General features: G+C 34.4%; 1 protein-coding gene across 2 annotated transcripts in view; it reads right to left on the bottom strand.

The window, feature by feature from the left end:
* LOC139851709 (uncharacterized) overlaps window positions 1–14,812 on the bottom strand; it is a 45,275-nt gene that overhangs the window by 14,961 nt on the left and 15,502 nt on the right. Inside the window, exon 2 of one of the 2 annotated variants that reach the window (XM_071840853.1) lies at window positions 9,699–9,771. The exons of the other annotated variant lie outside the window; for it this stretch is intronic. The gene's annotated coding sequence lies outside the window, so the exon portion shown is untranslated. The remainder of the gene's footprint in view (window positions 1–9,698; window positions 9,772–14,812) is intronic. 2 annotated transcript variants of the gene reach the window in all.

The following is a 14,812-nucleotide window of genomic DNA, read 5'->3' on the forward strand; positions in this document are numbered from 1 at the left end:
CCAAAAATAGTGTTTTATATCACTGAAGAATTTCTTTCGTTTTTGGTACGATAATCCTTTTTCAAGGAATCCACAAACTAAGTAGTTTGCATAGTCTGCAAACCATGGGATTTTTTTATAATCTATCTTCAATAGATATTCATCAGGAAAGTTGTCTTGTATGGCCGATTCATTTAGAACTTCTAATTCGGGATTTTCAAGACGAGAAAGATGATCAGCGGCGAGATTTTCTGCTCCTCTTTTATCTCGAATTTCAATATCAAACTGTTGTAAGAGTAAGATCCAACGGATTAATCTTGGTTTAGCATCTTGTTTTGAAAATAGGTATCTAAGAGCAGAATGGTCGGTATAGACCACCGTTTTTGCTAGAATGAGATATGATCGAAATTTATCAAAAGCAAAGACAATAGCAAGGAGTTCTTTTTCAGTAGTTGTATAGTTCGTTTGTGCTCCTTGTAACGTCTTACTAGCATAATATATAGGTTGAAATCGTTTTTCAATCCTTTGTCCTAAAACGGCTCCCATTGCAAAATCACTTGCATCGCACATTAGTTCAAATGGTAGATTCCAATTTGGTGTTATCATGATCGGCGTATTAGTGAGTTTCTCTTTAAGAATATTAAAAGATTTGATACACTCATCTGGAAAGATGAATGGAGCATCCTTTTCTAGGAGTTTATTCATAGGAGTGGCAATTTTTGAAAAATCTTTTATGAAACGTTGGTAAAAACCGGCATGCCCTAGAAAACTCCTAACTCCTCTAACATTGGTGGGATGTGGAAGTTTAGCAATTACATCTACTTTAGCTCTATCCACTTCAATTCCTTCTTTTGAAATTTTATGTCCAAGAACGATGCCTTCTTTAACCATAAAATGGCATTTCTCCCAATTAAGAACTAGATTTGATTTTTCGCATCTAATTAGCATTCGTTCCAGATTAACTAGACATGATTCAAATGTATCACCGAAGACTGAAAAGTCATCCATGAAAACTTCCATGCATTCTTCTATCATGTCGTGAAAAATTGCCATCATGCACCTTTGAAAGGTTGCAGGGGCGTTGCAAAGTCCAAATGGCATGCATTTGTAAGCAAAAGTACCATAAGGGCACGTGAATGTGGTTTTCTCTTGATCTTCGGGTGCTATTGGAATTTGAAAATATCCGGAAAATCCATCTAGAAAACAATAGTAACTATTTCCGGCTAATCTTTCCAACATTTGATCTATGAAGGGTAAGGGAAAGTGATCTTTTCTGGTGGCGTCATTTAATTTTCTATAATCAATACATACACGCCATCCTGTTACAGTCCTAGTAGGAATAAGCTCATTTTTCTCATTTGTAATGACAGTCATGCCACCCTTCTTAGGTACGCATTGAACTGGGCTTACCCATGGACTATCAGAGATTGGATATATCAAACCTGCATCTAGCAGTTTAATAATCTCTTTCTTAACTACATCTTGCATATTAGGATTTAGTCTTCGTTGGCGTTGCACATACGTTTTATGACCTTCTTCCATAAGGATTTTATGTGTGCAATACGAAGGACTTATTCCTTTAATATCATGAATCTTCTATGCAATGGCTGGTTTATGAGCTTTCAACACAGAAATGAGTTGTGATTTCTCATTTTCAGTAAGAGAAGACGATATTATTACAGGTAATTCAGATTCACCATGTAAATAAGCGTATTCCAAATGGTTTGGAAGTGGCTTTAACTCTAATTTCGGAGGTTCTTCTATCGATGATTTGTATCGATATCTGTCTTCTTCTTTTAGCATTTGAATTTCTTCTGTTGTTGGTTCATATCCATTAGCTATAAGTGTAGCTAACATTTCAGCTTCATCAATTGGTTCATTACCTTCTCCTAAAGAACATTCTCCTGTTCCTTGTAATTCTGGAAATTCTTCTAATAATTCTGCATGTGCATCTATAGTTTGAATATAATAACATCTATCATCTGCAGATTGTGGTTGTTGCATTGCTCTATCAACTGAAAAGGTAACACTCTCATCCTCTATACTTAGGGTCAATTTTTTACCGAACACGTCTATCATTGCTTTAGCCGTGTTTAAGAATGGTCTTCCTAATATGAGAGGAACTTGAGAATCTTCTTCCATGTCCAGAACAACAAAATCTACTGAAAATACTAAAGTACCAACTTTAACTAGCATGTTCTCCATTATCCCTCTAGGATATTTTATTGATCTATCGGCTAGTTGTATGCTTATTCTGGTTGGTTTCAATTCTCCAAGGTCTAGTTTAGCGTATAGTGAATACGGCATTAGATTTATACTAGCACCTAAGTCTGCCAATGCTTCTATTGAACCAAGACTACCCAGAAAACATGGAATTGTAAAACTTCCTGGATCAGATAATTTTTCTGGTATCTTATTCAACAGCACTGCTGAACAATTAGCATTCATGGTAACAGCCGAGAGTTCTTCCATTTTCTTTCTATTTGAGATTAGATCTTTCAAGAATTTAGCATATCTAGGCATTCCTGAAATTACATCAATGAAAGGAAGATTTACATTTATCTGTTTAAACATATCCAAGAATTTGGATTGCTCGGCTTCAAGTTTCTCTTTCTTCATTTTACTCGGGTAAGGAAGTGGTGGTTGGTATGGTTTAACATAAGGTTTATCCTTAATTGTGTTATCTTCATTAACCTTTTCAACTACCGGTTCTTTTTCCTTATCTTGATCAGGTTGTGGTTCTTGTGGAGTAGGAATAGCTTCATTAGAAGTTACAGGTATTTCAGGTGGTTTAAGTGTTGTACCACTTCTTGTGGTAATGGCTTTAGCTGTTTCATTCCGGGGGTTAGCATTTGTATCACTAGGTAGACTTCCCGATTTTCTTTCACCTATTAACCTTGCTAGGTTACTTACTTCTTGTTCCAGATTTTGAATAGAAGCTTGTTGATTTCTAAATGCTTGAGCATTTTGTTCATTGGTTTGTTTCTGAGATGTGAAAAACTGCGTTTGAGTCTCAACTAGCTTCGTCATCATATCTTCTAAATTCGGCTTTTTATCATCGGTTTGTTGTGGTGGTTTGTTTTGAAAATTAGGTCTTTGCTGATTGTAATTATTATTGGATACTTGTTGATTGCTAGGACCTTGTTGATTGTTGTATGGAATATTTCTGTTATAATTCTGGTTTTGATTGTAAATCGGTCTTGGCGGTTGATAATTATTCTGATAATTATTTCCAGGCCTTTGGTTTATGTATGAAATATTCTCTCTTTGTTCTATTGTTAATTCAATACTGAGACAATCTTTTGTCAAATGTGGTCCTCCACACTGCTCACAACTAATTCGTATTGAGTGAATATCCTTAGTCATCTTTTCCATTCGTCTCTCGACAGCATCTATCTTTGCGGAAATAGAATCTAAGTCATGGCTAGAATCGGCTCTAGCTGCTTTAGATGATCTAACGATATCTTTTTCTTGGTGCCACTCATGTGAGTGGGAAGCAGTGTTATCAATAATTTTGTAAGCATCAGTTTCGGTTTTCTTCATAATAGAACCACCAGCTGCTATATCTATGTCTTTCCTTGTAGTGATGTCGCATCCTTGGTAGAATATTTGTACTATTTGACAGGTATCTAAACCATGTTGCGGACATCCTCTTAACAACTTTCCAAATCTAGTCCACGCCTCATATAGAGTTTCATTTGGCTTCTGTGTAAACGTAACAATTTCTCCTTGAAGTCTTACAGCTTTAGATGCAGGAAAGAATTGTTTAAGAAATTTTTCAACTAAAACATCCCATGTATCAATCGCCCCTTCAGGTAACGATTCCAACCAATCTTTGGCTTCTCCCTTTAAATTCCAGGGAAATAACATGAGATATATCTGTTCATCCTCCACTTCTCGGATTTTAAATAGTGTGCAGATCCTATTAAAGGTACGTAGATGTTCATTTGGATCTTCCTTCGGCGCACCACTAAATTGGCATTGATTAGTCACCATGTGTAGAATTTGTCCTCTGATTTCATAATCTGGCGCATTAATGTCTGATGAGTAATTGCGTGACCTTGGCCAGTGCGTTTAGCTCTCATTCGGTCTTCCATACTTAAAGGTTCCAGATTCTCCATAATTGAATTTGTTGAATCGGAATCACTAGAGGATTCTGATTTTATGGTTCGTTCCTCAACAATCTCTGTTTGAATGATTGGTGGTTCCGGAGGAAAGTTTAGTGGTTCAGGATCTACGAATCGTTCCTGAATATTCTCCGGATTCTTAATTGTGAGGTCGGGTTCAAAAAATGGATTATCGGAAATTTGAACTGGAGTACTTGGTCGACTGGATGACGATTCTAAAGAAAAATCAACGGCAGTAATATTTGCTAAATGTCTTGATCTAGTTACAGGTGGTGAACGTACAAAAGGTGGTGAACGTCTTGCCCGGTGCATTCACTGAATATCCTATTAGTTTTTAAAAGGAAAGAAAAATTATAATAAGTTATCCAATCAATAGACTTTTCTGATTTTGCCCACGTTTCGAATAGCCAAAAGATGCAGCAGAGGGGCAGGATTCGTTTGGTCTCAATATAATTGAGGACTGTTTGGCTCCAATAACCCGGTCCACGTACAAATCCAACTATTACTACGAACCAGAAAATTTTGATGTCTATCAATTTAACCACTTAAAATAAATTTTCGTAATTTTAAGAAATTTAGATAAGAAGTAGAATAAAAATCTATGTCCTAAAACTAGAATAGCGAGAAATAAGAAAGAAAAAGAGTTCGTCGAAAAAGGTCGAAAAAGAAAAATGGTTGAAAAATAAAAGGTGACGGAAAAATAAAAGAAACTTATAAAACTTAAAAACACTTGACTAACCTAACCTTATTACTACAACTAACTTAAAATTATAATCGCAAATTGAGATTACTAATTGGAATGATAATTGATACATAGGTAAAAGTCGTCTAAAAATATTAAAGCTTACAGGAAAAACTAAATCTCAAATGGAAATAACTTAAAAAGAAACTAAAACTTAAAAAGGCGTAGCAAAATTCTAAAGCACCTAAATCTTAGTCTAAAGAAAAAGCACTTAAGGAATTCTACGGCAAAGCCTAAAAATCTAGAAGTAAAAATAACTATGGCAAAAACTAAGTTTAAAACTAAATATGAGCTAAAAATACAAATATTACGCTAAAACAATTAAAAAGGGACAAAATATAAAAATATACAAAAAGTTGTAAAAAGTACAATTTTTATAAAAATATTATTTTTATATTATTTATTTATTAAAACTATTAATTTTACAATTTAATTAAACTAATTAAACAAAATAATAATAAAAACTAAAATAAATAATTAATTAAAACCTAATTAGGGTTTTATAATAATAATTATAATAATTACCCGTAATTAATGCTTGATTAGGGTTCTGTGTACCCGTGTCAGAGTGGCTCCGCGAGTTGCGGTGTCCGAAGCAGAAAACTCCGCGAGTCGCGGGGTTCCAGAATTCAACTCAGGTACAGTTTTTTATTCGACGTGTTTTTATTTTTTTTATTTTATATTTTCTGTTTTTATATTTTCTGTTTATATCAAAATATTTATATAATAAAAACTTATATTTAAAAACTTAAATAAAAATAGAACCACTTTATAAATTTAATAATATCTTAAAAATAGATTTATATATATTAAATTTTTTTTTCGGTTTTTTTTTTAATTTTTTATGTTTTAAATAAAAACAAAATACTTAAATAAAACTTATATAAATATAAAGAAACTTTATAAAAATTAAATATTTAACAAAATCTTAAAAATACTTATATTTTTGTTTTCTTTTTTATATTTTCGAATATTTAAAACGTATTTTTATAAAAACGAATTTTAATAAAAGTAAACTAAAAATCTTTTTTTTTATATTAGCGTTGCGCTTCCGGTGTTTAAGAGTTCCCCGGCAGCGGCGCCAAAAATAACTTGATGTTTCGCGAGGTGTATATAAAATACTATTAAATTTTACAAGAAAATATACTATTAAATATGATACAATTTTACACAAGATATTTATTTATTTAGAGAATGGATATACTTAAACCTTGCTACAACACTTATAGGCAGTGTACCTAATCGTACAGTAGTGTAGTTTTTAGTAAGTCCGGTTCGTTCCACAGGGAAAATCTTTAAACAAAGCTTAACGCTATATTAGTTTACTTTTATTAAAATACAAATATATATATATATATATATAAGTAATATATTATTATAAAGGGGGGTTTTTACCGTTTAATGACCGGTTTGTCGATTTTAAAACTTTAGTCGCAGTTAAAACCAAATGTAAAATATTAAAAATAAATACAAGACTTAAATTAAAGCGTAAAGTAAATAACGATAATGAAATTGCGAATAATAAAAGTGCGATAAAATAAACTTGTGATAATTAAAAAGTACGATAATTAAAAGTGCAATTAAATACAATAAAAATAAAAATGCGATAATTAGAAGTGCAATTAAATATAAAATAAAGGAAATTAAATATGAAATAAATGAATTATGCTTATTTAAACTTCCGTAATCATGATGTTTGACGTGTTGATTTTTAGTTTATTCCCATGGGTTAATTGTCCTTTGTCCTGGATTATTTAATATGTCCGTCTGGTTTTTGTCCATAACAGTCCATCAGTCATAAATATAAAGTGCGAGTGTCCTCGTCAAATTATCCTTATACCCGAAGTTAAATATTCCAACTAATTGGGGACTTAAACTGTAACAAGATTTTAATACTTTGTTTAATAATTACACCAGGATGTCGACTGAGTGTAATCCAAGGTTTTAATATTTTGTTATCAATTATACCAAGTGTCCTTGTACATAATTTCACCCCTGTTTTAATTATTCTAGTGGCTATTAATCCATTCCCGTGTCCGGTTAAATGAACGATTATTCGTACATATAAATACCCCGCCCATCGTGTCCGATCGAGTGTATATGGTAATTTATAGGGACGCCCAATTGTAAATCTTTATATTAACATTAACAAACTATCATTTAGTTAAACAAATATAAAGCCCATTAATAGCCCATAGTCTAATTTTCACAAGTGTCGTTCTTTTGTCCAAACCCCAATTATGGTACAAAGCCCAATTACCCAATTTTAGTAATTAGCCCAACATCATGATTACTTCGTTTTAAATAAGCATAATAATAACTTAGCTACGAGACATTAATATAAAAAGGTTGAACATAACTTACAATGATTAAAAATAGCGTAGCGTTACACGGACAGAATTTCGACTTACACCCTTACAATATTCGCTAACATACCCTTATTATTAGGATTAAAATTAAAATTAAAATTAAAATATAAATTATAAATATAAATATTACGATATAGATAGAGAGATGGATATATGAATGTATAAAAATGATCAGAATTCGGTTGGCTTTATAGGGAATTGAGTTCAAGTATACTCCGCGACTCGCGGCATATTTTGCCTTCAAACTCCGCGAGTCGCGGAGTTTGAAAATACAGCTCACTCCATCTTGGAGTCTTTCTTGCCGACGGTTTATTAAAATATTATATAATATATAAATAATTATAAGAATTATTTAAATATTATATTATATTTATGTGCATAGTTGATTTGTAATTTTTAGTCCGTTGCGTCGAGCGTTGAGAGTTGACTCTGGTCCCGCTTCCGGATTTTCGAACGTCCTTGCGTACAATTTAATATCTTGTACTTTGCGTTTTGAATCTTGTACTCTTGTAATTTCGAGACGTTTCTTATCAATAATTGGAACCTCTTTGATTGTCTTTTGTACTTTTGAGCTTTTTGGTCGTTTGCGTCTTCAATTCGTCGAATCTAAATTTTGTCTTCACCTTTTATTATTTAAACGAATATCACTTGTAAATAGAACAACTGCAACTAAAAGCTTGTCTTTCTTGAGGAATAATGCTATGAAATATATGTTCGTTTTTAGCATTATCATTCGTCGGGAGGCAAGTCACGTGAAACCGGTTTGGAAAGTAGCTTTAAACTTTTTAACATTGTTCTCGTCTCGCTTTCTTCACAAAGCTTTTCCATGGTTCGAGCAGCCGCTTGTTGAGAAGCTTCGGTCGATTGAGCTATCTTTAAACGTACTTCATCGAAAGACATACGACTCGCGGCATCGGATGAGTACGAATCCCTTTGACTTTTAGCTCGACTTGGAGGACGTCGGATTGGGTCGTGATCCTTAAGTAAATTTTCAAATTGGGTTGGGTCGGGGTTCGAGCTTATGTTTGGGTGGGAACTTCCCTCGATTTGAACATTCATCGGTATATCATCTGCTTGTTTTCGTTTGTTCGTAGCCGCTACACCTTCACCTTCTAAAAACTTCGGGCAATTCCTTAAAACTTGCCATGCATCCTCAAAAGCGAATTGTCGTTTGGTTTGAATTTTGAATTGTTTTCGAGCCGCGTTCATAATGTCTTCCCCCGCTGCTCCACTTTGCCACATCTTCTCGAGCTTTGAATAAATTGCAATAAATATCTTCACATCCCTTTGAATTTTAGCCCATTTTCCACTAATTTGATCCGCACGTCTTTTCTCTGGAACGATCGAATTATATTGTGTAGAGACCCGTCCTAATCCATCTGGACGAATACATTACATTTGGTTACATCGAGAGGTACTTGACCTCTATATGATACATTTTACAAACATTGCATTCGTTTTTAAAAGACAAACTTTCATTACATCGAAAGTTGACGGCATGCATACCATTTCATAATATATCCAACTAAAATTGACTTAGTAATAATCTTGATGAACTCGACGACTCGAATGCAATGTCTTTTTGAAATATGCCATGAACGACTCCATGTAATATCTCTAATATGAGCAAATGCACAGCGGAAGATTTCTTTCATACATGAGAATAAACATGCTTTAAAGTGTCAATCAAAAGGTTGGTGAGTTCATAAGTTTATCGTAAACAATAAAAATTCATCAATTTTGATAGACCACAAGATTTAAATGCTGCATGGTACAAATGGGCCCGAATCGTATACTCACCTGTAATGTACATGCGATATCTTTTAAATACAGTACACATTTCTCGTGTACGAAATCATCTTTCATAAATCTTAGTAACCATACACATATCTCGTGCACAAAAATAACATACACATAACTTGTGTATAAAATCATTCTCTCGATACATAACATTCACTTTTCATTGCTTTCATAGCTTGGCTTGGTAACCGACCTTAACATATAATGCGCATAATAATATCCCCAAAACAGAACATCTCGTCTGTATAATAATCATATAAACTTCGAAGTACTAAACACCACGCCCACTAGCCCTTCCGTCTAATGAACATTCTGGGTGGGGATGTTAAACCCGGTAGCTACCTTTAGGATTCGCGCCAATTAGGCGTGCACTGATTCTCAAAATTAGTGATGTTCCCTAATTCTTAGGTTACCAAGCAATAATAATCAGGGGAAAAATATTCATATCAATTGTGGCAATTATCACGTCCATATAATTCAATGGTGGCAATTATCACGTCCACATAATTCATTCGAGGAATGTTTTGCTTGTGTCTATCTCGTCAAACATTTATAAAAGCATTTCATGTATTCTCAGTTCAAAATGTATTTCAAAAGCATTTAATAAAGCATTTGTAAAAGTAGCGCATGTATTCTCAGTCCCAAAAATGTAAAGAGTAAAAAGGAATCAAATGAACTCACCATACTGTATTTTGTAGTAAAAATACATATAACGACATTCAACAAAAGTAGGGTTGGCATCGGATTCACGAACCTATATCATTTATATATATATATATATATATATATATATATATATATATATATATATATATATATATATATATATTAAAACATATAAATGGAGATCACATCATTTTATTTATTAATATATATTATTTATATATATATTTATAGTTATATAGAATTTATTTTAAATTCCATTTAAAAACATATACTTATATTATATCAGTTATATAAAATTTATTTTAAATTCCATTTAAAAACATATACTTATATTATATCTTAAATTATATGTTATATATATATATATATTGTAACATCCCGCCTTTTTCCGTTAAATTTATTTTTAACACCGTCTTTTTTTTTTAAATAATACCTTTCGTTATTTAAATTCGTAGTTTCCGTTGACTAACGTTCATAATAATTCCGTCATTGAATTACAACATCTCTCGTTAACTTGCGTTTTAAAAATATTCGATCGGTTAAATCCCGCACCCGCTTTGAAACTCGAGGGACCGGAGTTGCCAAATGGGCAAACTAGTTGACTAGGTCAACTAGTCAACCCATTTTTCCACCATTCATTCATTCCATCATCTCCCTCATCTCTTTTCTCTCCATCTCAAGAACACACACACAAACCCATTCCATTCATTCATCATCTAATTTGGGACTAGAAAGCTCACAACAAATCCGACTACATATTCTTGATCCTCTCATCATTCTCTACGATTTGATACTAACTACACCGATTTTGGGTAACATTTCTAAAACTCTAGATTTCTTTAAATTCGTGTTTTTGACTTGAAATTGTGTTAGTTAGTGTCTATGGCTCGTGTCTAGCATGAATATATGTTTTACTTGCTCGATTTGTTGTTTTGAGTAACTAGTAAGAACAATTGAAATGGGTGTGCTTAATATTTGATTTTGGATGAGTTAATGTTGTTAAATTGTTAAAGTTCATGTTTTAATTGTGTTACTAGTATCACTAGCTTCAATTTGATGTGTAGGTTGATTTGGAAAAACATCACTAACATGATTATTGATTTTGTGATTCTTGGCTAGGGTTTGATAGCTCTTAAAATGGACTTTTGATGCTTGAATGCCATGAAATGTTAATTGTTAGTGTTTAGTAGTAATGTATGCTTCATTACCTTCAAAACGGCATATCATATGTGTAAATTGGTTGCCCGAATCATGAAATGCGTTTTACAAACTTGAAACTTTGATTATGAACGTTCATTGAACATTTGACGAGAATTTGATTATTTTAAATGCATGTTTTGATTGATAATATGTACTTAGTTGCATTCCTCGTCAAAATACCTTTCCAACGATGTATGATAGGCGTTGTAAGTGTTTGCGGGTCAAGTGTTGTGTTAGAAAAGGTTTTGGTTCGTGCACATTTGGAAAAACTGACCAGAATTCTCTGCCCAGGTAGTGGCGCGGCGCGCCACATCCCCGCGCGGCGCGCAGAATCACCTGGCCAGATTCTGACCTCTTGGACCCATTTCACGTGAAATGTTTGACTAGCTATCGACCTCCGATTCACATGAAACTTGTTTTAATATACTTGTATATGAATAATTAGCATAGAAAAATAGTCCGGGGTCCGACCCGAATATGTTGACTTTTTCGTTGACTTTGACCAAGTTTGACTTTTAGTCAAACTTAACCAAACTTTTATGCAAACATTCTAACATGCTTTTATACGTGATTCTTGCATGAAACTTGACAACGTGATTCACATGCTATACTATTCGAGTCGTAACGAGCCATAGGACTAATTGAACACATTTCACCCGACCTTGTGTCGTAACCGGTTAATTGATATAACTTACTTGTTTAGGTCAAGGCTAAGCAACTTTCATGCACACGTTTACTTGTTGAAGTACCTTTATACTCGTGCACTCGAGGTGAGATCATAGTCCCACCTTTTCAACAACTTTTATACTTTTAAATCGTGGGCTGAGAAAACATATACTTTGTTACATCTTGTACTACTTACTTTTATGTTTTGAACACAAGTGTGAAAAACAAACATTCCACGTGCGAGTTAGAACAAAAATGCCTCAATTCGATTATCATTAGTTACACTTGCAGGGTGTAAGCGAGAACTTATATTGTGTGGCCATACGGGTTTAACAAACCCTCATTCGGACGGTTCGCTACCGTTATGCGGATGAAATATATTTTTGTGTTCTAGTGTGGGTTCTAGCACTGTGTGATGGGGTAACGTTGGTTAAGTTTTGATAATTGGGTGCTCGCGAACAATACTTTTGGAATGCAAACGATTTTGATAATCAACTATGGGAATACTAAATCTTGTGGTTCAAAAACAACGTTTACAAACACCTATGATTTCACCAACGTTTTTCGTTGACAGTTTTCTATATGTTTCTCAGGTTCATACTTGGCTATTTGATATATGCTTCCGCGTTCACTCATACTTGCTTGGGGTCAAGCATACATGCATACACTCTGATCATTTGCTTGGAGTCAAGATACATACATACATACGCTAGTGATAGTACCTTTGGATTCAAACATATTGTTTACATACTTACGCTATTTATAGCAACTGTATTTTTAAACTAATTATGTCGCAAGTTATTTCATTCATACTTTATGACTTTTGTAAACTTAGACTTGTTGTCGAACGGTTTTGTAAACTAAACTTGCAAGTCTTGCACCTTTCAAATGAATGCGACATAATTTTGGTCAAACGAGTCTCATATAGGGACTACGACCACGCAACGGGACCTAAGTTAACGGCGCCGTCAATAACGGTTTTGGTCGGGTCGTTACAAGTGGTATCAGAGCGTTGGTTGTAGGGAACTAGGACGTGCATTAGTGTGTCTAACAGAGTCGTTAGGACGCATTAGTGAGTCTAGACTACAACCGGATAGTTAGCATTTGCATTCTGACATACATTTGCTATAGATAGCACTTACTTGACTACTTGTGCATTATACTTGAATCATTCTTAGGCAAACTTTTTAATGGTACCCAACCTTCGTCATACGAACTCGTATTCCGCCACTTTTTGGTAACACACGTAAATTCATGATTCATACACGTATGGATGACGACGACTTCATTAGTCACACTTGTTCGGGAACTCTGTCTCCCGGATTGTTATTTGCCACCGTTTCAACTTACTATCGGTTTTCCACTGGTGTTTCTTACTATCTACTTTTTGGTGTTACTACCATCACTACTCTAGGTGAGTATCGTCATCAACATTTATCACTACGGTTGCGTGCTACTCGTTATCATGACTCGTTACTCTTTTCATACCTGAATACCTTATTGTCTAACTCGAACCACATTGACGTGAACAATCATTTATACACTTCCCTCGGGGAACGCTTCTTTATAGTTGCACTAATTCTTTCGATTCAATACGAATCACGTTAGAGACGTCGTTACACTTTGTTTATTTTAAACTTCACGATTACACGAACTTGAATCTATAGAGTGATGTGGGGATGGAGGTATGAGTTAGCGTAATATAACGACACTCGATCAACGTGGTTATATTACGGTAAGACATACCAAAGTTCTAGTGACGCGTGATGGTGGTTAGACTCGATCAACCTAAACACCACCATGTGCCATGTACATGACTTCATCTATTCATGTTTGGACATCTGAAAAACTCCGAAAGTACTGACAACAACCATACCGGGGACACACCTTCGAATATTGTCGAACCATATTTATGCTTCCGAATGAATGACGAATTCTTTCAACTTCAAACATACGTTATACATGAATACTATCTCGTCCTCGCACAGTTTTATCAACGAACTACAATATACCTGTTATGCTCACACCGAGGTGGAAAACTTCTCTCGCCTTACACTCGTACTTCCGTTTAAGGAAATATTTTATCTAAATTCTCAATGGAGAGAGAGACTCTTCACACTATACTAGTATTCGCCTCGAGGGTGAATAGTTCTATCGAACATTTTCGGAAACCGATAAATCTTTCGCGGCGCGAAATTCTTGAGAAACAGAAACTTGTTCCAACAAACGTTTTCACGTCCTAACAAACTCTTTCAAATATACCTTAAAGAGATGTACCTCGTTTCAGATTGAGATCCTCGTTTCACTTCTAGATTTTGGAGTGCCTCACAAAAAGTCTCGGGACCACGTTTAGACATGAGTACCGCACATCAACCACAACCCGACGGACCGAGCAAACATACGATTCAAACCTTGGAAACCGTAATACGAATTTGTGTTATCAACTTCAAATTTACTTGAGAAAAGTTTTTGCCTTTAACCAAATTCTCTTACAACGATGGTTATCATTCAAGTCTTAACGTCACACTTTTCGAGGACCCGTATAGCCGTAATCGTCGTTTTCTTAATTTTTTGAACCGAAGTAGGTGACAAGCGAACCACCGGACCCGAAATCATTCATGAAACAACCGGAAAATTTTTCAATTCCAAGAAAGGCTCAAGGCGGATCGTAGTCGCCAAAAGAACTATGCCGATGTTAGACGTGAACCTCTCGAATTCCACGTGGGAAACCGCGTCACGTTAAGAGTCGCACCTTGGAAAGGTGCAATCCGTTTCGGGAAACGTAGGAAGCTAAATCCGCTATATTTCGATCCTTTTTGAAATCTTGGGGCGTTTTAGACCCGTTGCTAGCCGTTTAGATTTTCCGGCTCATTTCGAGTCTCCGTTTATCCTACATTCGATGTATCAACTTAAAGACGTGTTTTGCGAAACAAGAACTTGTTATCTTCTTTGATGAGCTTACTATCGATGATAAACTTCACTTCCTAGGAGAACCGGTTGAAACCATGAATCGTGAAACAAAAACCTTCAAACAACATACGACCCCGACCTTCAAATTCGTTGAAATGCCCAAAGACGTACCTTCACTTATTCGTAAATTTTTTTACAACGCAAGACCTCGAGGAAGATTCAACAACTACTACTTCCAACTAAATTTCGGGACGAAATTTCTTTTGAGGTGTGGATAATGTAACATCCCGCCTTTTTCCGTTAAATTTATTTTTAACACCGTCTTTTTTTTTTTTAAATAATACCTTTCGTTA

This window comes from Rutidosis leptorrhynchoides, chromosome 6 (assembly GCF_046630445.1).
Source record: "Rutidosis leptorrhynchoides isolate AG116_Rl617_1_P2 chromosome 6, CSIRO_AGI_Rlap_v1, whole genome shotgun sequence".
In the NCBI taxonomy this organism is placed as follows: domain Eukaryota; kingdom Viridiplantae; phylum Streptophyta; class Magnoliopsida; order Asterales; family Asteraceae; genus Rutidosis; species Rutidosis leptorrhynchoides.